The 25,841-nt window shown below is 32.8% G+C and overlaps 1 protein-coding gene across 1 annotated transcript in view; it reads right to left on the minus strand.

Annotated features, from left to right (window-relative positions):
• Window positions 1–16,114, minus strand: part of LOC143056530 (tripartite motif-containing protein 2-like) — an 81,193-nt gene extending 65,079 nt beyond the window's left edge. The window contains exons 1-2 of the mRNA XM_076229615.1: window positions 16,031–16,114; window positions 15,805–15,859 (exon numbers count right to left, since the gene is read on the minus strand). The gene's annotated coding sequence lies outside the window, so the exon portion shown is untranslated. The remainder of the gene's footprint in view (window positions 1–15,804; window positions 15,860–16,030) is intronic.
• Between the last annotated feature and the right edge of the window lie 9,727 nt (window positions 16,115–25,841).

Here is a 25,841-nt window from a genome sequence, read left to right on the forward strand (position 1 = left end):
GTCTATGTGACTATTAAACAAAGGAAGCAGATGGATTCATGACAAAATTGTATTTTGGTGATGGTGATGTGTTTGTACATCTTACTTTACTGAACATCCTTGCTGCTTACAATTATCTCTATCTATAATGAACTTGGCCCAGTAGTTTCAGTGGAAAATGTTAGTAAAAATTTACAAATTTTATAAAAATTGTTGAAAATTGACTATAAAGGACAATAACTCCTTAGGGGGTCAATTGACCATTTCGGTCATGTTGACTTATTTGTAAATCTTACTTTGCTGAACATTATTGCTGTTTACAGTTTATCTCTATCTATAATAATATTCAAGACAATAACCAAAAACAGCAAAATTTCCTTAATACCAATTTAGGGGCAGCAACCCAACAACGGGTTGTCAGATTCATCTGAAAATTTCGGGGCAGATAGATCTTGACCTGATAAACAAATTAACCCCCATGTCAGATTTGCTCTAAACGCTTTGGTTTTTGAGTTATAAGCCAAAAAAATGCATTTTACCCCTATGTTCTATTTTTAGCCATGGCGGCCATCTTGGTTGGATGGCCGGGTCATCGGACACATTTTTAAAACTAGATACCCCAAAGATGATTGTGGATAAGTTTGGATTAATTTGGCCCAGTAGTTTCAGAGGAGAAGATTTTTGTAAAAGATTACTAAGATTTACGAAAAATGGTTAAAAATTGACTATAAAGGGCAATAACTCCTATATGGGTCAACTGACCATTTCGGTCATGTTGACTTATTTGTAAATCTTACTTTGCTGAACATTATTGCTGTTTACAGTTTATTTTTATCTATAATAATTTTCAAGATAATAACCAAAAACAGTAAAATTTTCTTAAAATGACCAATTCAGGGGCAGGAACCCAACAACTGGTTGTCTGATTTATCTGAAAATTTCAGGGCAGATAGATCTTGACCTGATAAACAATTTAGCACCTGTCAGATTTGCTCTAAACGCTTTGGTTTTTGAGTTATAAGCCAAAAACTACATTTTACCCCTATGTTCTATTTTTAGCCATGGCGGCCATCTTGGTTGGATGGCTGGGTCATCAGACACATTTTTTAAACTAGATACCCCAAAGATGATTGTGAATAAGTTTGGATTAATTTGGCCCAGTAGTTTCAGAGGAGAAGATTTTTGTAAAAGATTACTAAGATTTACGAAAAATGGTTAAAAATTGACTATAAAGGGCAATAACTCCTAAAGGGGTCAACTGACCATTTCGGTCATGTTGACTTATTTGTAAATCTTACTTTGCTGAACATAATGGCTGTTTACAGTTTATCTCTATCTATAATAATATACAAGATAATAACCACAAACAGCAAAATTTCCTTAAAATTACCAATTCAGGGGCAGCAACCCAACAACAGGTTGTCAGATTCATCTGAAAATTTCAGGGTAGATAGATCTTGACCTGATAAACAATTTTACCAATGTCAGATTTGCTCTAAATGCTTTGGTTTTTAAGTTATAAGCCAAAAACTGCATTTTACCCCTATGTTCTATTTTTAGCCGTGGCGGCCATCTTGGTTGGTTGGCCGGGTCACCGGACACATTTTTTAAACTAGATACCCCAAAGATAATTGTGGCTAAGTTTGGATAAATTTGGCCCAGTAGTTTCAGAGGAGAAGATTTTTGTAAAAGATTATTAAGATTTACGAAAAATGGTTAAAAATTGACTATAAAGGGCAATAACTCCTAAAGGGGTCAACTGATCATTTCGGTCATGTTGACTTATTTGTAAATCTTACTTTGCTGAACATTATTGCTGTTTACTGTTTATCTCTATCTATAATAATATTCAAGATAATAACCAAAAACAGCAAAATTTCCTTAAAATTACTAATTCAGGGGCAGCAACCCAACAACGGGTTATCCGATTCATCTGAAAATTTCAGGGCAGATAGATCTTGACCTGTTACACAAGTTTACCCCATGTCAGATTTGCTCTAAATGCTTTGGTTTTTGAGTTATAAGCCAAAAACTGCATTTTACCCCTATGTTCTATTTTTAGCCATGGTTGGCCGGGTCACCGGACACATTTTTTAAACTAGATACCCCAATGATGATTTTGGCCAAGTTTGGTGTAATTTGGCCCAGTAGTTTCAGAGGAGAAGATTTTTGTAAAAGTTAACGACGCCAGACGACGACGGACGACAGACGACGGACGACGGACGCCAAGTGATGGGAAAAGCTCACTTGGCCCTTTGGGCCAGGTGAGCTAAAAAGTATACTGTTCAGATCATTTTAAGAAGATTTTGCAATAAAATAAAACTAAAAAAATGCTTTCGGTTTCTTATGGTTTCCTGTCACGTTTAAAAAAACTTTAATTTAACATTGAAAATAGATTTCAAATATTAACATGAAGCAAGTAACACTAGTAATGGTGTTCATTTATGTCTTTTGAAACATATTGTGCAAAATAAAGAAAATAAAGATTGGTTTCCTGTTTTGTTTCCTGTCACGTAAACGGTGAATCAAAATGTATTAATTTTTTCTCGAAAAACTCAATTGTTCCATTAATACTATTCTAACATCAACACAACCCACAGAATAAAAGTTAAATTTTTAGAACTTATAAAAAAGGATACAAAAAGAAACCAAAGGCCGAATACCAAATTATGGTCCATATGTACACAGTGGAAAATATTTTTTTTAAATTTACAAAAATTTACAAAAATTTATAAAATTGTTAAAAATTGACTATAAAGGGCAATAACTCCTTAAGGGATCAATTGACAATTTTGGTCATGTGGACTTATTTGTAGATCTTATTTCGCTGAACTTTATTGCTGTTTAGAGTTTATCTCTATCTATAATTATATAATAAAATTTCAGGGCAGATAGATCTTGACCGGATAAACAATTTTACCCCTTGACATATTTGCTCTAAATACTTTAGTTTCAGAGATATAAGCCAAAATCTACATTTTACCCCTATGAACTATTTTTAGGCATGGCGGCCATCTTGGTTGGTAGGCCGGGTCATCAGACACATTTCTTAAACTAGAGACCCCAATGATGATTGAGGTCAAATTTGGCCCAGTAGTTTCAGAGAAGATTTTTTTTAAAAAGAATACTAAAATTTTAGAAAAATGGTTAAAAATTGACTATTAAAGGGCAATAACTCCTTAAGGAGTAAACTGACAATTTTGGTCATGTTGACTTATTTGTAGATCTTTACTTTGCCAAACATTATTGCTGTTTACAGTTTATTTTTCTATAATAATATTCAAGATTGGGTATAACCAAAAAGTGCAAAATTTCCTTTAAATTACTAATTCTGGGGCAGCAACCCAACATCAGTTTGTCTGTTTTGTCTGAAAATTTCAGGGCAAATAGACCTTGACTTGATAAACAATTTAACCCCTGTCAGATTTGCTCTAAATGCTTTGGTTTCAGAGTTATTTTTAGCCATGGTGGCCATCTTGGTTGGTTGGCAGGGTCACGCCACACATTTTTTAAACTAGATACCCAAATGATGATTGTGGCCAAGTTTGGTTAAATTTGGCCCAGTAGTTTCAGAGGAGAAGATTTTTGTAAGAGTTTAGGGATGACATACACCGGAGGATGGACGACATATGCCAATTAAGTGATGAGAAAAGCTCACTTGACCTTTCAGGTCAGGTGAGCTAAAAATTAAGCATTCCTCTTCACTCCATAATTATTCAATTGTACAACCATAAATCTGCTGCATCATGTGAACCATAATGGAGTTAAAAACCTTCAACAATGGATAATTGTCAACATTATTATGTTTTTAAATAGGTAATTTCTGTTACTCTATCTTAAAATAATCAACAATATATCCTTTTAAAGAAGTTAATTAGAGGTGTATCTATCATTATTGTCACACAATCACATATATTTGACCGATATATCTTCAACAAATGAGGAACAGGTAGTAAAGTCAAAACAACTTTGATTTATTTAAAATCCTTTAAAACTGATGCATTCCATCTATCTTTCATTGTTACATAATGCATGAAACTAGAACAAAAAATTTTAAAATTCTGATTTTTTAATCCAATTAAAGTTGATCATCATATGGTTCTACCTTCCTCATTCTTAAAATTACATAACATAGATCATCCATTAACCCTCAGTCAAATAATTCTTAACCTTATATATATAGTCATGTTAGTATGTATGTACAATCAATATCAATGGGAATGAGACAGCAACCTAATTGTTTATTTTTTTACCATGCTGCTTTTTTGGGGGCCCAGTCAGAGACATATATACAACATCTCCTCACATTCATCACACCTCAACTTTCAACCAAGAGGAATATATGAGGGGGGTAGGACCTTTATCGGGACTCTGAAGGATGGGGTGTTTTTAAGCCTGTGATTTCGGGATTGGTCCTTTCGTTATCCGGGAATTCTTTTTTTCTAATTTTTGGATGTTAACTGGAATTTAAAATTCTTTAAGTTGGGGACCTCAGGATTTCATGTTTTTAATCCCAGGATTTCGGGATTAGGACCCCTCCTACCCCCCTTTCTCTAATATGATTTAGCTGCATGTATTTTAAATTTCAATATTTCTGAAAAATGTACAGATCGCGCAATCAATATATAACAAACAAACACAGATCATCTACATAAATATTTTCTATTTTTTACAAATGTATAATAATATTGATCCAATGCAGTGTAGGTGTACTCCGAAGTACTACCCCTGTGAGATGATAATGAATAATTCATGAATATGCATGAACATTTCATGAACTGTTCATGAACAGATTTCATGAACAGTTCATCATATCTTCATGAACATTTGATGAGCAATTCATGAACTGAAAATCGACAGTAATGTTCATGAACTTTAATGTTCATGAACAATTCATGAACAAGAAAGGTTCATGAGCATTTAAATGTTCATGAACAACAATGATCATGAACCCTTTCTTGTTCATGAATTGTTCATGAACTTTGTTCATAAATTGTTCATGAACATTGAAGTTCATGAACACTTAAATGTTCATGAACCTTTCTTGTTCATGAATTGTTCCAGTAGATTCCACTGGAATTATCACTGGTAAATCCACAAACTGATTAACTAATATAAAAATTATGTGTGATATATAAACTTCTCTTCCTTTCTGTAATTCAAAACTTGCTGTCTCTGTATTTCCAACAATAATTGCTGAATAAAGGTATTAAAATGGAGTCTGCATAAAATCTGTTTCATATCATTGCTGGCAGCTCATATTTAATCCCCTAAAAGTATAAAAATATCCACAAAGAATCAATTGTTCAAGAGGTAATGATTGTATGAAGCAATACATTCAATAGAAACAGCATTATGCATCTTAAATTGCATTGGAAGTTTAAGTTAAACTCAAATTTAGTACCCCCCCCCCCCCCCTCTTTATCCCTTGAAGATGAAACTGGCGACTTAAATTATCATTAACGTTTCACCAATTTAATTTACGATGAATATTATTCACACAATTTAATTTCTACATATCAGATTATCATATATACCCATGTACCATTTACATGTCAGATTACGATATGTCTGTTATGAATGTGACAACAATATATCAATTTATCATTCTTCATTAATTTAGGCAGCAACCATTTGATTTTCTGGGGGGGGCTATGGTTTTTTTTTCTGTGCAAACTTTTTTTTTCGCCTTCGGCGAAGAACAATCTATTTTTTTAGCGACAAACCGAAAACAATTTTTTTCTTTCAATTTTAGCATTACATATAGTGGGAGCTGAGGGTGAAACAAACAATTTTTTTTTCTCAGGGTCCAAAACAAATTATTTTTTTCACCAAAACCTGGAAACAAACTTTTTTTTCCAAAAAAAACCATAGCCCCCCCCAGAAAATCAAATGGTTGCTGCCTTATTGTCTGCCTAAACTTTCTGATGTTTTGCTCAGATTAAAATCCTAAATGTTTTATATTGCCTCAACAAATTGTATTTCATAATCATTATATGTTAAATCAAATACTTATCTGAAAACATCTGCGTTTGGATTCTCCATTTTTGTTATCCAGCGTAATCATATGACGTCATATTTGCAAGTGCGTTTAAGTCAAGGTGTCAATCTCGTCCCATATAATATCGGCCCGAAGTTGATTCGTCCCTGTTATGGTATTTCAGTGAACTTCTCAAAATCGGTCGACCGTTGGACTACGGAAACAGCCGATTTGCGGGGTTTGCCGGTTTGTAGAAATTTAAAATCACAAGAGTTACTTCCCCTTAATATGGGTGTTTGAAAATGTTTTGAAAATGTATTTCACTTTCATTAAAATATACGTTTTCCTTTTAAAATTTTAGTTTTGTATATAATATCTATCTTAAAATACAGCTAGAACTTCTATTTCATCTTATTTTATTTTTTTATTTTGCAGGAATAAAAAAATAAAAACACCATACATTTATGATATTTCACGAATAATTATGTAAAATGTTCTACTCTGAACGGTCGAAACGGTACCTATGATACTCATTTATACGTGTGATGTAAGTTATAAATGTTACACCTAGTGATTCATCAAAACTTCATGAACATTCATAAATACTTTTAATGAACATTTCATGAATTTTTATGAGCAGCTAGTGATTCATCAAAACTTCATGAACATTCATAAATACTTTTAATGAACATTTCATGAATTTTTATGAGCAGCTAGTGATTCATCAAAACTTCATGAACATTCATAAAATACTTTTAATGAACAGTTCATGAATTAGATTCATGAACCTTCATTTATGAATTATTTATGAATTTTCATGTACCATTCATGAACATTCACGAACCATTCATGATAGTTCATGACGTCATGAATTTCTTCTCGCCGGGGTGATATCAACAATGGTTATTCATCAATACTACACATTACATATATCGGTTAATCTTTACGATGGCAGATCATAAAATGTGGGTTATTCATTCCAAAAAATATAAAAATAAAATAAACTATTTAGTCAATAACTTTCTCGCACAAGACTTCAAAGAAACAACAAATAAAGCAAGTATAAACGGATTCCAGAATGAATAGAATTTCAATGCAGATTTACCTTGTCATATAGTTTAACCTTCATAGACAGTTCAAACGTCAAATTCAAGGATATTACAAGAATGGACATTAAATTTCAACAAAAGACCATTTTTCATTTTATTTTCCTTGCAATTGGAATGTATTTATTTATTCATAAAGATAAACTCCTAAACCTTTCAATATAAATGGGCCACAAACTTTATCAACAGATATATGATCTTGAAAGGGTCACTAATTTTATTCATATAAATTGAAAGTGTATAACTAAAATTCAGCAATATTATATATATATAATTTATGACTAAGTAACTAAGTTACTCAACTGTAAAATATGGATCATTGTACACCTAAATTGTGAACCCAATTTTTTTTTTTCAGATATAGTTTCAACCATACAATCAAAAATATATTTTAAAATATCAATTAAAACAAATTAGTATTTAAATGAAAACTTAAAAAGTAATGTGTAAATTAATATGAAAATTTGTAATGAAAAACATATTTCCTTCTCAATTTAAGTGAAACTGGCATGTAAATTTGTTGATTTTTTATAGGTTTTAGAAGCCAACCAGATATGCATATCACTCACTTTACTTGGGCAAGGAGTCTGTATGTCTGAAACACAGAACACAATTTACAAATAATTTGTAAAAGCTTTATGTACAAAAAAATGTGGTGTATGACTGCCAATGAAACAACTCTCCCAAGAGACCAAATGACCCAGAAATTGATAGCAATCACCATATGGCCTTCAACAATGAGCAAAGCCCATACTGCATACTTAAGTTAGCTATAGAAGGCCCACAAATCACAAATTTAATACAATTGAAAGAGAAATCTAACGACTTATTAATGTACATGTACAAAAAAATGAACATAAAACAAATATGTAACACAGCAACAAACTACAATTAACCACTGCTTGGCAGGTGATAATAACTCCAAAATTAATCATTATTTTATTTAAGCCCATGGTCTCTTGTTCTCTACAAGCACTTTGTCACTAATAAAAACTGTCTGCAATGAAATAGTTTATAGTGCTAAGCTGTGTCAACACCAAAGAATCATTGCTTAATAGATAAACATTAACCCTATAGAGAGCCTCACAAGTATTGTCTTCAATAAGTATACATGTATTGCATCATTGTAACCCTATGGAGAGCCTCACAAGTATTGTCTTCAATAAGTATACATGTATTGCATCATTGTAACCCTATGGAGAGCCTCACAAGTATTGTCTTCAATAAGTATACATGTATTGCATCATTGTAACCCTATGCAGAGCCTCACAAGTATTGTCTTCAATAAGTATACATGTATTGCATCATTGTAACCCTATGAAGAGCCTCACAAGTATTGTCTTCAATAAGTATACATGTATTGCATCATTGAAACCCTATGCAGAGCCTCACAAGTATTGTTCTCAATAAGTATACATGTATTGCATCATTGTAACCCTATGCAGAGCCTCACAAGTATTGTCTTCAATAAGTATACATGTATTGCATCATTGTAACCCTATGAAGAGCCCCACAAGTATTGTCTTCAATAAGTATACATGTATTGCATCATTGAAACCCTATGGAGAGCCCCACAAGTATTGTCTTCAATAAGTATACATGTATTGCATCATTGTAACCCTATGCAGAGCCTCACAAGTATTGTCTTCAATAAGTATACATGTATTGCATCATTGTAACCCTATGCAGAGCCTCACAAGTATTGTCTTCAATAAGTATACATGTATTGCATCATTGTACCCCTATGGAGAGCCTCACAAGTATTGTTTTCAATAAGTATACATGTATTGCATCATTGTACCCCTATGGAGAGCCCCACAAGTATTGTCTTCAATAAGTATACATGTATTGCATCATTGAAACCCTATGGAGAGCCTCACAAGTATTGTCTTCAATAAGTATACATGTATTGCATCATTGTAACCCTATGAAGAGCCTCACAAGTATTGTCTTCAATAAGTATACATGTATTGCATCATTGTACCCCTATGGAGAGCCCCACAAGTATTGTCTTCAATAAGTATACATGTATTGCATCATTGAAACCCTATGGAGAGCCTCACAAGTATTGTCTTCAATAAGTATACATGTATTGCATCATTGTAACCCTATGAAGAGCCTCACAAGTATTGTCTTCAATAAGTATACATGTATTGCATCATTGTAACCCTATGAAGAGCCCCACAAGTATTGTCTTCAATAAGTATACATGTATTGCATCATTGTACCCCTATGGAGAGCCTCACAAGTATTGTCTTCAATAAGTATACATGTATTGCATCATTGTACCCCTATGGAGAGCCTCACAAGTATTGTCTTCAATAAGTATACATGTATTGCATCATTGTACCCCTATGGAGAGCCTCACAAGTATTGTTCTCAATAAGTATACATGTATTGCATCATTGTACCCCTATGGAGAGCCTCACAAGTATTGTCTTCAATAAGTATACATGTATTGCATCATTGTACCCCTATGGAGAGCCTCACAAGTATTGTTCTCAATAAGTATACATGTATTGCATCATTGTACCCCTATGGAGAGCCTCACAAGTATTGTCTTCAATAAGTATACATGTATTGCATCATTGAAACCCTATGGAGAGCCCCACAAGTATTGTCTTCAATAAGTATACATGTATTGCATCATTGAAACCCTATGGAGAGCCTCACAAGTATTGTCTTCAATAAGTATACATGTATTGCATCATTGTAACCCTATGAAGAGCCCCACAAGTATTGTCTTCAATAAGTATACATGTATTGCATCATTGAAACCCTATGCAGAGCCTCACAAGTATTGTTCTCAATAAGTATACATGTATTGCATCATTGTAACCCTATGCAGAGCCTCACAAGTATTGTTCTCAATAAGTATACATGTATTGCATCATTGTAACAGTCAACTTGACCTGGTACCTACGTCAATAGATACAACTGTTACAAGTACACCAGCTTGGATACATGTACAGATGTTGGTCAATTGATTTTTATAAACATCAACATTACAATGTTGACAAAATTTATGCATCAAAATGTGGGAAATAAAACTATGAATAAATTTTAGATTCAGTTTTATGTCAATGAGAAAGCAATCAAAAACAATCACAGTACATGTACTGTCAGAACAAGATGACTTGTACTATGCAGTGGTGGATCCAGGGGGAGGGTTCTGAGGGTTGGAACCCCCCTTTTTTTGGACGATCAATGCATTTGAATTGGGACATATAGTTGGAACCCCCCTTTGTCCTTGGTTGGGACCCCCCTTTTTAAAATGGCGGGATCGGCCCCTGCTATGAGCTATTTCTCATTAAGAAACCCTGCTTAAGATAGGTATCCTTAACATTGTGAAGTTGATCAGTGATTTGAAAATGTTTCTGTTTTCTGTTCTGTCACTTCCAATTGCCAATATTTTAAACTTTCAGTTGAATTTTTATAAAGTTTATCCGTTCAATTGAAAATAAAATTGATTATCAATTATAATTTCCGATTACATTAGATTTCTGACTCAGATCTGTCCTTGAAATGACATTCATAAATGCATGTTTACAACATTGAACAGGACAATTATTTCTTCAATATATCTCAGAATCTGTTTTCTAATGCATTGCAGAAAAACATATTTAACTATGCATTCACCAGATTCATCATCATGATCATGTCTGAAAGATTCATTTAGAATTTCCCCCATCAGGAATCAATACATGTTGCAGATATTGTTCAGAGAGACAAAACTCAGCACTTCAATAAACTTCAAATAAATCAATTCTTTTCTAGAAGTCAGTCAGACTTGTCAATTGTCAAAGTTTCCTTATTTTCTAAAGCTTCTGCAACTAAGCTACATTCTGATTGCTGCAATTATTTTACCAAAAATTCATTAAAGATCGACTCAAAGTAAACTCATTCTGGAAGTTGGCTGATCAATAAAAGACGTCATTTCGATTTGTGAATTTTAATAATTATCTTATATTAAGTATTAGTAAAGTATTTTGTCTAGTAGTATATACGGTAGACAATAGACAATTTAAAATATTATTAAAAGATTCTGTGAGGAATAAATCATACACTCCTTATAGCAGCCAAGAAAACCAACAACCCATCTGAAATACCATAGGCGGATCTAGGGGGGGGCCCACTTTTTGTGGGAAAAATTTGGTTGATTATATAGGGAATCATTGAAGTATGACTGGAGCGGCCCCCCCCCCTTAGGTCAGTCAGCGGGCCCCCCCTTAGGAAAAGTTCTGGATCCGCCACTGAATACATTGTACTACATACATTATATGTACCTGGGTCTTAACTAGAATCATATGACACTGATGGTACAGGGCCTATAGATACAATACATCAAGCTGTAAATCAAAAGGAGTCTGGAACAGTTCTGTTCAGTTGTGGCTCCAGGATTTTGATAAAAGACAAACCCATGCATCAGAGCAATGTTATATATATATATATATATGGCTGAGATTTGTTTAACATCTATGCATACACCATTAACCATTCAAATATAGCTCAATAAATGGGTGCGGATCTACGATTCCCCCTTTCATCATCTACACTTTTAAATAACATGAAAGAGGCCTACTGGTGGCCGAGTGGTCTAAGTAGTTACTAGTCACCAATGAGGTTGTGAGTTGGAATCCTGCTTGTTCAGATGCACTTGACTTCAATCTTTATTGACTTAAGGATTGTCAGTTTTCCTAAAGAAGGTCAGTGTTTTTTACTGGACACTCCAGCTACCTCCACTATTAAAAACTGGCCGTCACCAAATAGCCTAAAAGAGGTGCTTAAATGTGGAGTTAAAACACGAAAAAATCAAAATCAAATAAATAACATGCAAGAGACTATCTGCTGTCATGATGTTCATCTCAGGGTTTTGAATTTCAATCATGCATTGATGTCATAAAGTAAAGAATGTTGGAATGTTCAAGGAAAAATTTTGTGAAAGGGAAGTTTTTCATGATAACAACACTTCTGTACCTCTATGATCAGGTCAATCACCCATTTATATTTAATGGGACTGTCTGGCATGGATTTTTCATTAAATAACTAATGGATGATTTCATTGTCCATTATAAGTCTTTCTGCCATAAATGTCTAGTTAGGACAGTATAAGCCCACTTCAAATTAACACCTGTCTTTATATACAAAGAGTAACAGGAAACCAGTTACTAGTAACAGAAAACCAGTCATTACTTAAAATCTTATACTATAATTGAAGTACAGGTCATTGTAGGTAGTGTCATTGTAAACTTTGCCAAATACCAGATTACAAAACATTTAAAATAATAATATATAAGTATTTTAACAATCTTCATAATAAAAATGTCAGTTGTTTTGTAAATATTTACGGATATACTTGGGATTCCATACCTTTTAGGTATTTAAATCACCTACTGATCCAATAAACTTGTATTTTGAAGGGAAACATGCAATGTTCATGTACATGTATTAAAAGTATAGCTCAGAAATAAAAACCAGATGCAATGATCAGATTGAAAATTTGAAAAATTTCAATACATGCATGCTCACATGAAAAAAAAAATTTGTATACAGGTTTCTTATGAATATAATACTTAAATTGTTGAAATAAGCTTGAAAAAGATGCACGCACAGTAATACTTCAAAATTTTTTAGTAATTTTTTAGACCCCCAAACATGTTTGTCCTGGAGCTCGCTCAGTTGTAAAAAGTTTCATAGTTCAGCTAAACATACATTGTTTTTACTTGTAATTTCTTTCTGCACTTCAAGGTTACATACACTTCACCATAACAAACATTATCAAATCAAAAGATGTGGTATGATCATGCTAATAAAATCTTGGCCTGTACACATGCCCTAAGCCAGTCCATAGGCACTATACGTTCATCCACATCTATCAAAAATATATGTGACATGGCAAGGATTCACTATACAAATCCTTGGCCATGGGAATTAGGGTCAATGTATATTAGCCGAAAGTAGGACAGAAAGTCACACAGTACAAAGCTGAGGCACTGTAAAAAAAAGTTACTGAAAAAAAGTCACAGAGAAAAATGTTGGAGGAAAAAAAGCCACAGACAAAAAGTCAGAGAGAAAACATCACATCACTGTCCACCAGAGACTTAATGAGGTAGTAAGAAGCAACTATATTGGTCAGTCTGTAATGTACAGCCTTCAACAATGATCAAAAGTGGAAAGACATACATGAATAGCATTAGTTACAACCCTAAATTAAAAAGTAAATGACGAAAATTGGCTATTAAATGTTGTAGTCGACTAAGTCAATTCTTCAGAAAATGAACCAAATAACCTCATGCCTACCCCCAAAATACCCAATTTTCGGGAAATTTCGTGTTGCTAATTATAACCAATACAACATATCTTAAGAATGTCATCTCCGAGATCATTGATAATAGAGCATGTACAAAATAAATCATTAATTATAAATAACAAATGAATGAACTTCAATAGACATATTCATAACTTGATCCTCATAAAATATAACCGCAGTCATATTTAACACACCATAAAATATCAACCACATAATTGCACATGGCTTTTTAAATTTCTTTCATTATATAACATGATGCAATATCTTTATCCATGATTCACTGAATCTGCGTCTTAAAATTGGGTCAGAATAATTTAACATAAAACACATTTTAACATCTTAAACTTAAAAGTGCATTGACCTTGAAATGATAATATAGATAAAACACTACTAAATCATATCTAATGATTAATAGGTTTTATAAGACTCAAGTTCGTTTGCATATTAATGTAGTGGAAAATTCTAAATATATGTTAGTAACATACGATGTATATATAGATATAGGAAGATGTGGTATAAGTGTCAATGAGACTACTCTCCATCCAAGTAACAATTTATAAAAGTAAACCATTATAGGTCAATGTGCGGCCTTCAACACAGAGCCTTGGCTCACACCGAACAGCAAACTATAAAAGGCCCCAAAAATTACTAGTGTTAAACCATTCAAACAGGAAAACCAATGGTCTAATCTATATAAAAACAAGAAACGAGAAACATGTTTGATGTTAATGTTAATGGCACATACGATGTACTTGTATCTATAAGAAAAAATGTTGCATCCTTTCTGTGATTTTTTCAAGAAATGCATTGAAATTTCATTCACAGTTTAGAAGGGAAAATAATTTATTTAAAATCCTGCTGTACTTTTCAATTAAGTTTTATTTATTTAAAGGTGAGATAAAATGTATGGTTACCAAGTTTAATATGCTCAGACATGAACATACATTTTTTCAAAGTGTGAATTTAATTTTTTTAGGCAATGTAATTATTTTAAATATATTAGGTTCTAGATACTTTATAACTTATTTTAGTCTGGAAAACAGTTCCTGGTGGTCTTTTATTTGAAACTTTTCTAAATTCATACTTCATTTCTTTGTTCTAAGACCATTTTCTCTGTTGTCAATTTGTTTTTTGTAAGTCTTATTTTTGTACACCCCAATTAACTCTATTTTTTAGTTATTTTTGCCTATTTTTCTCTATTCTTTATTTTTTGTGCCCTGTTTTCACATGTACATGTATGTGCACTTTTCAATTATTATATCTATTCTGTAAACCCCAACCAGACCCTTTAAATGGAAGGGATCTTCATAAGAGTCCATTTGAAGACTATACATGTAGCAAATTGCTTATATTTATTTTATAATTCCAATCAAGGTCCCACAAGGGGCATTTACAATTAACAATTATGATAGAATTTAAGTAACAAACATGAGAAATTGTACAGTATATAATGTACATGTGACAGATATTATAGTACTTAGTCAAATGAAAATAACATAATAACAAAAATACATTATATATGTACAACTTAAGTGTGTACAAACCACATGAGATCATGCAGATAGTCTTTCATGTCTTTTGTCCAATTTTGTCTATATAAAGAAACCAGGTGTCACAAACATCTGTCTTAGTTTAAAAATATATCTACCTATTTTTCTATGTACATGTATGCTTGATCCAAAAAAAAATGTATCAAACGGGCCATATGGAAATTGGATTCACCACTGGTCTGGTATCTGGTATGGGTACATGCAAGTTTTTTGATGCACAGAATCTTAAAGGTGTATATAGAGGGGGGTTAGCAGGGGTCCTGATCCCGAAATCCCGGGCTTGAAAACATGATATCCCGAAATCCCGGGTTAAAAAACACGAAGTCCCAAGGTCCCGAAATTCGAAAAATAGAATTCCCGGATCCTGAAAGGGTCAATCCCGAAATCCCGAGCTTAAAAACACCCGATCCCAGAGTACCGATAAAGGTCCTATCCCCCCTCTATATACAATGATATATAAATTATGTTAAGTGTCAATAAAAATAGATGTGAGGTATACTTATACATTGATGAGGAACCACATAAATAACCCACATAGCTGTAAGTACATGGTACCATGGTTTTAATAGTTACTAAGGATAAAAAAAATAACCATAAATGTTGACATACATGTATGTGACGGTGTTCTTGTGTAAAATGTTAGACATAAATCTACCCCAAGCCTGGATTCTTTGTTTCATAATCTGACACTTACAGAAGATTCAAATTAAATAATTTTAACAACATGGTCCTGGTGTGCACAATCTTATCAAGGTACTGCAACGGCTTCTTCTGTCTATCACTGTCAGGACTGTACACCTACTGTCCTTCAAATATTTATGTTGACATTGTGTTGATGACAAAACTAAAAGTACATAGTAATCAGCTATATTCACTTACCCTTTGTACAGGTTTAATTATTTCCTTGTCATTGAAACATATCTTCAGGCAGTTGCTATAAAATACAAAAAATATTCACAGTTTATTTTAGGTTGTGTATTTCACAAATCGATACAAAAGAACTGAGTCATAATCCTCACGATTTTTCCCAAACATAAGTAAAAATCTGAACAGACACGAATAAAAATTAATGAATTTAAACACAATATTTCTAAAGATTACACACCAAAAACCATAACATTTTCATTGAATTACTCCAACCAGTAAATAGGATTTTCTATTTTTAGGATAAGTTGTTGTAACATGGGTTATGATTGGATAAAAATATGACCCTAGTATTAAGTTCAAACATCAGCTGATTGTTGAAAATGATTGATCTTTTTTACCTGTTTATTTGTTTATATTTACACAGATCTAGTTACAAAGTGGTATGATATCTATGTCCAGCTACTTGAAAAACACGTTGTAACTTTATAATGGACAAAAACTTTACAATAAATTCATTTTAAATTTTCCATCAGTTTAAATTTGCAAACTGATCAGCATAATAAAAGTTTACTTTCAAACTACGCTTTATGTCTGGAAATGCTATTTTGTTTTTGTTTTGATTACAATTTGACCTCTTATTCATCATTAGAACAGGATCTTGGTTCGTACACGTGCCCTTAGGCAGCAACCATTTGATTTTCTGGGGGGGGGGCTATGGTTTTTTTTGGAAAAAAAAGTTTGTTTCCAGGTTTTGGTGAAAAAAATAATTTGTTTTGGATCCTGAGTAAAAAAAATTGTTTGTTTAACCCTCCGCTGCCACTATATGTAATGCTAAAATTGAAAGAAAAAAATTGTCTTCGGTTTGTCGCTAAAAAAATAGATTGTTTTTCGCCGAAGGCGAAAAAAAAAGTTTGCACAGACAAAAAAACCATAGCCCCCCCCCCCCCCCCCCAGAAAATCAAATGGTTGCTGCCTTAGTCAGTCCACAGACACTATACGTGAATCATACGTTCGGCCAACTTCTATCAATATGCGACATAGCAAAATAAGAATTCACTATACAGATCTATACACGCAAATCCTTGACCATGGGAAATAGGGTCAATGTATATTAGCCGAGAGTAGAACAGAAAGTTACACAGAACAAAGTAGAGGCATTGTAAAAATCAAGTGGTAAAAATAGTCAGAGGAAAAAAGACACAGACAAAAAGTCACACAGAAAAATTCCAGTATACTGAAACAGTCACAATTCAGTTTTGATTTTATTTTCTTTGAATGACTGATAATGAAAATGAGGAATGTGCCAAAGAGACAACAACGTACTCGACCAAAGAGAGAAAAAAAAACCCCAGCCGAAAGCCAACAACGGTTTATGTATCCTTCTGGAGCCATTTTTGTACGAACTTTTCAAACCTCAATTGTATCAAAACTAAAGATATAATAAATAATAGAGATAGGCCATTTAGTACATGTTCCAAGGGGAAACTTAATGCAAAGCATTATTTTTTACTGTTTCATTGCATTTGATAGAAAAAGAGGACTTTGTGGCAAATAAATCAAGATTTTTATAGAAAATCCACAGCCTTTAATACAGAGATTTTTGTTATAAAATTTGAAACATAAATTACTCACTTGATTTTCTATAATGTGCTAGTGTTTATTTTTTACAAAAAGTTCTAAGTAACCTGTAAATTCCAAAACACCTCGTGCTGAGTCACTAAAGTCGAGCGCACCTTAAAAGGTGTACTTGATTTTGGCCATATTTATACTTGTCTTTACCAATAACTACATTTATAAACTTGTTTTAAGGAAATCAATCAATGCTAGCACTGCATGCAATAATCCTATATCTATCAGTCATCAAATTGCCAAATATGAGAGTACAAGGATAAAGGCTGTGGATTTTCTATAAAAATCTTGATTTATTTGCCACAAAGTCCTCTTTTTCTATTAAATGCAATGGAACAGTAAAAAATAATGCTTTGCATCAAGTTTCCCCTTGGAATATGTACAAAATGGCCTATCTCTATTATTCATTATATCTGTAGTTTTGATACAATTGAAGTTTAAAAAGTTCGTACAAAAATGGCTACAGAAGGGTACATAAACCTGAAGCAGAAAATCTCGCACCTGGAGGCAGACTTCCATATTGGCCCCTGATTATGACGAAAATGTGTCATTACAGTATTGACCTTGATTTTATATTTGTCTATAGCTATACGGGATGTCAGGCATGCCGCAACGATGTTATTGGATGTTAAAAAAATGTGAGTGCAAATAAAAAACGAAATGCTCACCCGGATTCGTACAATTGGTACCGTTAATTTTGGAATGGTACATTGAAACCCCACCGACAAAAAAGTCAAATGTATGTAAGACTGAGGTCAACATGTGGTCTTCAACAACTATATAATATGTTCCAAGACCTTAATAGACCTAAGACTGAGGCCAACATGCGGTCATCAACAGAAACATAATATGGTCATGCAAGCCGCTAAATACCAATAGACCCAAGACAGAGGTAAACATTCACGAGGTCTTCAACATTAATATATCATGACCAACCCGGTTAAATAGACCCACCACTGAGGTCCATCTGTGGCCTCCAACAGCTACATAATATGATCAATCAGCCGCGCTAAATAGACCCAATACTAGTACTTAGGTCTCAGACTTAGGTTAACACGCAGTCTTTAACAATTCACATATTTTTGTCAAGTCTGAATAGACCCAATAATGAGGCCAACATGTTGTCCATAACAGCTGCATAATATGGGCAAGCGCTAAATAGTCCTTAGACTGAGGTCAACATGCGGTCTTCAAAAATTAACATATTTTGGTCAAGCGCTAAACATACCCAAAACTGATCGAGATAAACATGCGGTCTTCAACAATTAACATGTTTTGGTCAAGCGCTAAATAGACATAAGTCTGAGGTTAACATGCGCGCGGTCTTCAACAATTAACATATTTTGATTTAGAGCTGCTAAATAGACCTAAATATAGACGGAGCCGTGTCAATATGCAGTCTTCAACAATTAACCTATTATGACCATGCCGCTAAATAGACCCAAGACTGATGTCAGTACGCATGCGGTCGTCAACAATCAACATATTATGACCAAGCGCTAAATAGACCCAAGACTGATGTCAACATGCGGTCCGTAGAAAATTTAAGACCAAGCAAAGAAATACGAACCACTTCAAAACCATTTACATTGAGAAGCTATGAATTGAAACGACAGAGTCAACTGCACCCACTCCACATGTCAAATTAGATATTTTTTCCAATCGATGAAAGGAGGATGCGAGTATGCATGAATATATGTCTTCGAAAAATGGAATGTATCCATGCTGATCAGATATTCCATTACGATTCATCCAAAAAAAAATCTGTAATCCTGAAATATCGAATCTTATTTTTTTAAAGCCAATTTAAGCAAATAGGCCTTGGGCTGTTTTATGCTTTTCGTTCCGGGTTTTTGTTGATCACATTCCACAACTCCATTCTCAATTTTGATTTAAAATGTATCAAATTCTTTAAAAATTTTAAAATGTTTACAGTTAAACTATAGTAGCGGTATGATTCACCATTTAATTCTCTTAACTATTTTTTTAGAAATCCACAATAAATTTAAACTTTGCCCGCATACTTTTTGGAGAATTTCATGGAATGCTGTGAAAACAACCACCTTCTCAATAATACATAGAATCTGGTTTCTAGCCAAAATTATAAATGATTATCTCAATATAAGAACTGTAATCTCTAAAGTTAAAAAGTAAATATGTTTGTTATGTATAATATATAACTCATGTGATAAAACATCTGTTCAACTTATGAAAAACTCGTCATTTTATTAGGTTAATTCGTTATTTTATTAGGTCAATTCGAACTTAACAATCATCTTAAAATAGAACGCACATTTTTTTAAAATATTCATTATATACAGGAAGATGCTTTTTAACTTTTTATATTTTAGCTAAAACTATAATGAAATAATATTGGAGAGACGGGTTTAGGCATATGATTAAAAATAAAAATAAAACAATTTTTCCATTTCATAGTTAAAAAAATATTATTTTTTCTTTTTTATTTCTTCGAGAAAAAAAACTTGAAGGTGTTAAAAGTGCACAGATTACAAACAACAAACAAAACTACAAAGATCCCCATATAAGTATGACCTTGAATCCAGTAGCATTCTTGGTTTGATTTTATCAGAGTGAATAAATAAGTTTACATAGAGGGTATAGAGGTGTTATCATTTTTCTGCAAAAATATCAGATTTTGTCGATTAAACCAGAAAAAAAGACAACAAAATAGTAAAGTCATTCGTATTGCCATACAAAGTAATCAAGTATCAATTTGGTGACGGAAAAAAGTAGCAAATTCCAATTAAAATTTCAGTCCTGATTAACAATAACTGTAATACATCTTCTGAAAGTGGTCATCTGCTAAATTTAAGATAATAATGAAATAGAAAATGGAAATGAGGAGTGTGATACAGAGGCAACAACCCGTCCACAGAGCAGAAAACAGCAGAAGTCCACAGAGCTCAGCAATAAACTGAAGAAGGCCACCAGTGGGTCCTTGAGCATAGAGAGAAAATCACGCACCTGGAGGCGGGCTTCAGCCCTTAACAAAAATGTGGACGTCACACTAAACTCCAAAACATATATTAATACTTAAATTTACAAAATACAATATAAAGACTAACAAAGACCAGGCTAGGCCTTGAAGGCATAAAACTTTGCTCATAATTGGAGCACAAAAATCGTGCTCGAAACATGAAATCCAGCAATTTGATTGGTTGATTTTCGAGTCTGAGTACAAAAAATCATGCTCGAAAGTTTTATGCCTTCAAGGCCAGATTTGCTAAGTTTGAGATAATAAAACTATACCTGTTTGATCATTTTTTTTTTTTGCTCTTTTAAGGACAACAAAGATAAATTATTATTCATCAGTTCTGTGTAATTCAGTTGTAGTCGTATCACATTTTCGGGACTGACGCCCCTCAGAGAAGAGAAGCCTACATATAATACATACCTATAAAAGCATGATAAACAACAAGCAAAACCGTCAAAGATCACCCTATATAAGTATGACCTTGACCCAATTGCATTCTTGGCTTGACCTCACTTATGGTTTGATTTTATCAGGAAGTATATATATAAAAGGAGAGTTCACTGACTGATAAAATGTAAGTTTATCGGCATGTAATCAGATCTATATACATATAGGGATTCCCGCTTACACTAAATACGCAAGCAATTATTTCTTATTTGTTTGTTATTTCCCGTGTCCCGCTAGGCTTCATTTCCCGTTTTCACGGCACAATAGTTTGACTTGAACGTGTCACGCTTATAAAAAATCGGCAATCCCGCGTCACGCCTAGACCCCAATGAGACCCACTTCACGAAGTAATATGTTTTATGACCAAAAGAAGGAATCTGTATTTACGTTTTCCATGTTTATAGAAAAACTTCTGTTTATTGAGACAATTTAGTTGATCCTTCAATTGCTTATGGGAGATAGCAATGACATGGTTTTGATATTGCTGCAAAAGTATGGCAAGCCGTTCTCATCAAAACTATGTTTAAACCCTTTTTTCGAAAAAAATACACACTGAGATTTAAAAACCTAAAATAACACACTGAGAAATCGAAATTACACACTGAGATTTAAAAAAATAAAAAACACACACTGAGAATTCAAAATTACTCACTGAGATTTTAAAAAGACACACTGAGATGAAATAAATTGAAAAACACACACTGAGAATTGTTAAATACACACTGAGATTTCAAAAATACACACTGAGATTAATATGCAAATTACTTATGAATATTCATGAGATGAATAATTCAACAGATTAATGTCTTAATCTCAAGAACTCTTGTCATTATAATGAAATGCGATTCCTTCAACCAACATTCGTAATAAATTTCAAGACTTAACATCGCTCATATTTATAAGTTTGTTGCCTATAATTCAGATCATTACTACCATTAATTAAACATGTGTCCCTTTTCAAAAGTCTTCCAACTATTTCTCTGATTTCGCTAGTTAATCTTTTATATTTTTGTTACGTTTATATGCTATAATAGACACTTGAGTAAAAATTTCACTGCATTCTTTTGCAGATTGTTCCACTGTTTTACTTATAATTTTAATAAAGTTTTTCACCATTTGGTTATATTTTGTAATAAGAGTCAGTGGGTATTTTTCTTGTTCTTGTATTTTTAAAGTTTTTTTTATTAATAATTTGGAACCAAATCGAAGGACTAACGAGTTATGTCCCCTTGTTGTTTTAAGCTTGTAATAGATTCAGATTAAGTATGCTAATTAGATATGTGCGCATAAAAAGTGCGCACAAATCTCAGTGTGTAATTTTAAATTCTCAGTGTGTAATTTCAAATTCTCAGTGTGTGTTTTCAGTTTATTTATTCTCAGTGTGTCTTTTTGAAATCTCAGTGTGTAATTTTCAATTCTCAGTGTGTAATTTTCAATTCTCAGTGTGCGTTTTTCATTTTTGTAATCTCAGTGCGTCTTTATGAAATCTCAATGTGTAATTTTTAATTCTCAGTGTGTAATTTTCAATTCTCAGTGTGTAATTTTCAATTCTCAGTGCGCGTTTTGAAGTTTTTAAATCTCAGTGTGCTTTGTTGTAATTCTCAGTGTGTAAATTTTTCGAAAAATGGTTTAAACATAGTTTTGACGAGAACGGCTTGCCATACAAAAGTGTAGATTGTGAATGCAGATTTTGGAGTAGATCTTTACACTTCTTTGGACCTTGTCTTAAACAGAAAAAGAACAATCTGCAATCCATATTCTTACAGGATAACTACATTTTGTACTAGCCTGAACAACGAGAAAAAGACTACACATAATATCGAAACAGCTTAACAAGTGTAAACACTTGAAGACATTATGTAAACCTATGTAAGCGAAATCTACAGAGGATTGCCGATTGTACACTTTTGACGAAGTTTCATCATAGTTACTCTAACTTCTTCGGTGGTTTTTAAAATGTCCTGTACCAAGTCAGGAAAATGACCATTGTTATATTATTAATAGTTAAAGTTTCTGTGTGTGTTTCATTTTTTGTTGTATTTTTGTTGTGTCGTCGTTCTCCTCTTATATTTGATGCGTTTCCATCAGTTTTAGTTTGTAACCCGGATTTGTTCTTATCTCAATCGATTTATGAATTTCGAACAGCGGTATACTTCTGTTGCCTTTATAAAGATATGAATATATAGTATGATTGCCAATAAAACAGCTTGTTCGCATAGAGTGCGGATGATCGTGGGATCGAGCCACAGGCACTTGTCTCAGAAAAAAAAATTTCCTATATACCTTAATATAACATAATTTTTTTTATAATATTATATTAAGGTATATAGGAAATTTTTTTTCTGAGACAAGTGCCTGTGGATCGAGCCTAAGCCAAGTCAAACCAAAAATTATAAAATGGTCATTCTTGCTTTTTCCGGCATAAAAGAGTAAACACAAAGACTGGTCGGCTCGAAGTAAGAATAATTTTGCCTAATAGGGATATATATCTTCTTTGAGGACTGTTATCTTGGAGTTCATGTGGCTTATTCCTTAGTTTTCTATGTTGTGTCATATTGTTTGTCTGTTTGTCTTTTTTATTTTCAGCCATGGCGTTGTCAGTTTATTTTCGATTTATGAGTTTGACTGTCCCTCTGGTACCTTTCTTCCCTCTTTTTCAGAAACTAGCAAGTTATATATCCGACTCAGAAGGTCGCTCTTGTACAAAGCACGGTTTTATATTTATATCTTATTATCTATCATGCTATTCTGAATATATTTGAACTATTTTGACCTTCATGTCAAAATTGAATATTTACTCTTTATCTTACTGTGTCAGCAGTTTCCTCTAGATTCAAACAATTGTAATATTCACAGACATATTTATCAAGATTTACATCATGTTATTGCCAAAAGTTAATTGAATTCATTTATACTTAATTTCTCTTCAGACAATAGCTGTACGGTATAGGAAGTAACATCAGTAGTTATGTCTGTATAGCTAATAGCTCATCGTTATTTTATTGACATCTTTGTTGGAACATAATTGAATTATTACACTTGTAGGAAGTGAAAAGTGCAAATGTTAATTATAGAATGTTTGCCATTTGCAAACTATGAAGAATCGCCCTAAATCTATATACGCTTATACGTGTAACATATTATTGTGTCTGTCCAAAGTTTGGAAAGTCGTCAGAGATTGTCTTATGTCGCATCTCACTGTTCTTCAATGTTTTATGGTTTCAGTTATTTCCCTATTCAAAATGCATTTTATTTGCAGCAGACCAGTGGCGAGCAATTTTTGTTGTTGACAGGGATTATCATTAATATGGTCCTATTAATTGTATAGATAAATTGATTACACAACTTTTTTTTGTTTTTGAAATACTCTGGGGTTTCTACCCAAAGACTAGATTACTTTAGCTGTATTTTGACAGAATCAATTTTAGGAATTTTGATTCTCAATGCTGTTCAATTTCGTTCTTTATTTGACCTTTTACACTTTGTGATTCGATCATCACTGATCAATCAGATGTTCGGTGGTTGTCGTCTGTTTATGTGGATTATAAGTATTTCTCGTTTCGGATTAGACCGTTGGTTTGTCTCATTAGCACTTATACCACATCTTCCTATATATATTTAATGCGTTTCCCTCAGTTTTAGTTTGTTACCCCGATTTTGTTTTTTGTCCATGGATTTATGAGTTTTGAACAGCGGTATACTACTGTTGCCTTTATTTACACGTCTAGTTATTATTGGAGCCCTTTATAGCTTGCTGTACGGTGTGAGCCAATGTTCTGTGTTGCAGGCCATACTTTGACCTATAATGGTTTACTTTTATAAATTGTTACTTGAATAGAGAGTTGTCTCATTAGCACTTATACCACATCTTCCTATATATATTTTGTAAACGATATGCACATCTGACACACACAAAATTGATCCGTTACCTATGATGAGTTTATGTCTTATGGTAAGCAGCCTATTATAAAATTATTCCGGCATTTATTCAGTGAGACGTTTAAATTTGTCCCTTCAAATTTTGATACACCATGTTAATTAATTCGAGCTTCCCATTTTCAGCACACTTATTGATTTCTATTTGAAGATGACACATCTCTTCATTGTGTCATTGTTCTATGGTAACATTTTGTATTCTCTTTCAATTTTGCTTATCATTGTCTATATTCCTTTTTGTGCTTCTTTGTTACGTATTTGTTTGATTTTAAAGTGATTAAGGTTGTAACACAATAATGACTGCTGTACCCCTAGGTTTGACATTTTTACCTATTATGTTTGTTTGTATTGTTCACACATCGTTGTCAATATAATGGAATTTAATGCGACTGTCATACAAAAAAGTAAAATCACAAAAATACTGAACTCCGAGGAAAATTCAAAACGAAAAGTCCCTAATCAAATGGAAGAATCTAAAAGTAAACCACATCAAACGAATGGACAACAACTGTCATGTTTTTTTTTTTGTTTTTTTTTGTTCAGCTCGATTATAACAAGATAGGTTCAATCCACCATGTTCTACATAAGAAACTGCTTGTACATGTCATCATTCGTTTGATGTGTTTGAGGATTTGGATTTCGTCATTTGTTTAGGGACTTTCCGTTTTAAAAAATATACCGATTGTGAGCTTGAATTTACTTCCTTAAATCGTTCTCATCTAATAGTTATTACTTTCTTTTTAAAACCATTTACTTGATTTGGATAGCTGTGTATAGAAGTCGAACAGTGACCAAAGAAAGATAACTCTTGTATTGTTGTAGGTACTCTCAGTTTAACACACAATGTTATTTTCAGATGTTTGAACAGCTTTACAACTTCCTTGAATAATTCTTTAATTGAAAAAAAATCAGGTTAAACACTGATCTGCATTTTCATAAATTACAAAATTGGATATGCCGAACCCTATACTCGATTGCATTTACCAAATGGTTTATTTAGTTTGAAATCTTCTTTGATTGTTTGATATCGCTAACATCAGCT

Source organism: Mytilus galloprovincialis, chromosome 13, assembly GCF_965363235.1.
Source record: "Mytilus galloprovincialis chromosome 13, xbMytGall1.hap1.1, whole genome shotgun sequence".
NCBI lineage: Eukaryota > Metazoa > Mollusca > Bivalvia > Mytilida > Mytilidae > Mytilus > Mytilus galloprovincialis.